We start from the raw sequence: 3,985 nt of genomic DNA on the forward strand, positions 1-3,985 counted from the left end.
ACGAATGGATGGTAGTTTTTAAGCAATCTGGAGTATTCAAAGTATATGTACGTGGTGCTTAAGAAATAAAATAGCAAGACGCAGGTGGCTGTGAATGTAAATGGAGTTTACATGCAGAAGTTCGTTGTGGATATTCCAATTTGTTTACAGATTCAAATATAATTTCAATAAATTTCAATTATTTTCAATTATTTTTCAATTATTTTTCAATTACTTTCAATTATTTTTCAATTACTTTCAATTGATATTGAAATCCAGACATAAATTTTAAGGAAATCTCGGAGGAATTTCTCGCAAATAGAGTATCTAGAGGATACTCTATCTAGAGGATACTCTTCTTAACGAATGGATGGTATTTTTTTAAGCAATCTGGAGCATTCAAAGTATATATACGTGGTATTTAAGAAATAAAATAGCAAGACGGAGGTGGCTGGATGGAATACCGTCAGGCGCGGGATTCTGACGTTCAAACGAGGTTAATAAATGGAAAATATTTTTGTAACAATCTCCGATATTGAAAGTATATATACAGGGTGTTTAATAAATAAAATCTTCAAATTTCTGGCGTCTTTGCTAATCAATAATGCTACAAATCCTCGCAAAATTTAAATCTAATTTCAAACGAATCGTATGTGCGAATATGGTTCAAGAGTGTATCTCGAGTTGTTTTAAGACACCATTCAGATGTAAGTACGTTATATCCGCAATCAGAAAGAAATTTATCGTAATAAAATAATAAAATTAGTGTTTCCGAACAAACCTGAAACCTATCCTTTAATTTAGACGAACTTTTTCGCCCGTGAAATATTCACGAAATGAATTCCTTGTCACTGTAAACAATTCTCGCGAAAAGGAGGCGCGAAGTTTGACAAAAAAGTGTGAAAAAAAAACAAGAAGAAGAGTTTCCGAGGAGGTTGAGCGGCCCCGCAAAGATGTCCCGCGGTGAAATCGAGCTTATCGAACGGTGCGGGAATATTATCTAGATTCAGACGGTAGTCGAGGAGGTGTTGAATAACTCCGTCGGATCGGGTGGCCGATTTCATCGTTCCCCATCGCGAGCGATCGGCGTCGCGCGCCTGCGTGCTCCGGTGTCAGTGCGCAGGAATGAAAGAGATGCCTTCCGCGATCGGTCGAGCCGAATTTAGATCGGATCGAGAAACGAGGAAAACGGGTGGTTACGGCGCGTGCCCCGCGCCAAAGATGCTCTGGATAGAATCTTTCAGGCACAGGTGCGCCGCGAGCGCAAGCTGACTGAGAAATTTTCTTCAATTATTGGTCAATTCGATAGATTTCCGATTAGGGAGATAAGGAGTGATGTGACTTTTCACGGAGACGATTTATAGAGCAGAGACACCTGAGAATGGAGCATAGGTTCATTCTGGATACTGCGTATTGTTTACAGGTTCAATTATAATTTCAATTATTTTCAATTATTTTCAATTATTTTTCAATTATTTTTCAATTATTTTCAATTGATATTAAAATCCAGATTTAAATTTAAAGGAAATCTCGGAGGAATTTCTTGATTTAAGTTTAAGTTTCGATATAATTTCAATTAATTTCAATTAATATTGAAAGAAGATTTAGATCGAAAGGAAATTTCGGTGGAGTTTCTGGTAAATGGAATTTACATGCAGAGGTTCGTTGTGGATATTCCAACTTGTCTTCAGATTCAAATATAATTTCAATTATTTTCAATGATTTTCAATTATTTTCAATTATTTTCAATTCTTTTTCAATTATTTCCAATTATTTTCAAATATTTTTCAATTATTTTCAATTGATATTGAACTCCAGACTTAACTTTAAAGGAAATCTCGGAGGAATTTCTTCCAAATGGAATGTCTAGAGCAGAAATTCGTTCTGGATCCTCCAATTCGATCGCAGGTTTCGATATAATTTCAATTAATTACAATTAATATTGAAAAAAGGTTTAGATCGAAAGGAAATTTCGGTGGAGTTTCTGGTAAATGGAATTTACATGCAGAGGTTCGTTGTGGATATTCCAACTTGTCTACAGATTCAATTATTTTCAATTATTTTTCAATTATTTCCAATTATTTTCAATTATTTTTCAATTATTTTCAATTGATATTGAACTCCAGATTTAAATTTAAAGGAAATCTCGGAGGAATTTCTTGATTTAAGTTTAAGTTTCGATATAATTTCAATTAATTTCACTTAATATTGAAAGAAGATTTAGATCGAAAGGAAATTTCAGTGGTTATATTTGAAGTTAAACCGAATGGAATTGCTATTAATAATCCAATCTCGATCTAACAGACATCGATCAAATACAATTAATTTCCATACGATCAAATCGATCAATTCTAATCACACTTAACTTCGCTCGCAATGAATAATTTAATTTCAATTAACTTCAGATGGTATCGAGAAATCAGATTTGAATAACAAGTAACTTTGCTCACGTGAAATCGCTCGATTCACAATTTCCCTAGGAATCTCAACTTTTTCGAGTAACAAATTGAAATTTGATTCCAAATTTATATCCGTAAAAATAACCGATCGCGAGACGAAGGAGCTCGCGGCTTCGATTACTGCTCGAATTTAAGAGAGAACGAACGACGAGAAATAACAAAAAGGGAGGCAATATTACCGAAAATAATCAGAAATTATTGCTAAAAAATTTCGCCAGGCTCGCCGAAGCTTTCCGTAATTATTCGAAAGGAGAACGCCTTAAACTCGGCCAGAAACTACGTGGACGGGAATCCTGGGCCTCGTAACGTTCAAAAATATTTACGTGGGGCAAACATTTGTAAATTTTCGCGCGTACCGCTGTAAAACACTTGCTCCGCGCAACGTTAGATGCGCCTTTATCGAGGATCTACGCAAATTTGTCGTGCAAATATTCCAACGAGCCCACAGCAAGGATGGGGGAGGGGGAGGGGAGGGGAACGGGGGGTTATTAATGTATTCCAAGCAGGCCAGAGCGTATGGTACGTGCACGGTCTGACGGAACGATTTGGCAGCGTTGAACCGCGGTATCTGCCAATCGGTGGTGAGAACTGCATTAAATCCGCTTGGGAACATTGAATTTTCCAACGGTGGCGCTTGTACGTTGATATTGGCCCGTGAAACGATGACGATCGCGCGTCCGAGGCGATCCTTTAAGAAAATTGAAAAAATTAGACATTCGGCTGGCTATTTTAAGTGTATCTTTCGCGTGGAATGTGTTGTTACTGTTGGCAATGAATTTTCGTTGGGGAAAGAAAAGTTTGCCTGCTCTAGAATTATAGCGGCTGGTCGAGAGTGGATTTTAGAGCAATTTTAGAGCAGGTAGAGGATCGATAGGGAGTCGTGAAAACATGTTTCAAATATAATGATAAAATAATGATTGAATCGTAAACAAAAAGAGTGGAACGTTCAATTACTTGCTGTAGAATTATAGCAACTCATCCATCTTGTATTCTAAAACAATTTTAGAGCAATTTTAGAGCAGATAGAGCGTCAATACAGGCTCGTGTATTCGTTTCTATGATAATACGACAACAATGTATCTGAATTGTAAAACTATACGAGTGAAATATTAAGTTTTCCTGCTCTAGATCTAGAGCAACGAGTCAGGATTGGATTTCAGAGCAATTTTAGAACAGGTGGAGTACCAATAGAGACTCGCGCACACGGTTCAAGGATAATATCGCAACAATGTATATGAATTGTAAAGAGAAAAGAGTGCAATAGTAAGTTTTCCTGCTCTAGATCTAGAGTAACATGTCGAAACTGGTTTTCAAAGTAATTTTAGAGCAAGCCTAGTGCTAATAGAGGCTAATAGAGGAAGTTTGAAATATCTATTATTACGAAAATTTGTCTGAATTTTAAGCAAAAAATGAAATTAAAGATTGTCTTGCTCTAGAATTATAGCGACAGGTCAATCTGGCTTCTAGAGCAATTTTAGAGCAGAAAGAGTGTTAATAGAGGTTCGTGCACGCCTTTGAATGACAAAATAATGTCTTAATCGTAAAGA

Source organism: Hylaeus volcanicus, unplaced genomic scaffold (assembly GCF_026283585.1).
Source record: "Hylaeus volcanicus isolate JK05 unplaced genomic scaffold, UHH_iyHylVolc1.0_haploid 12195, whole genome shotgun sequence".
NCBI lineage: Eukaryota > Metazoa > Arthropoda > Insecta > Hymenoptera > Colletidae > Hylaeus > Hylaeus volcanicus.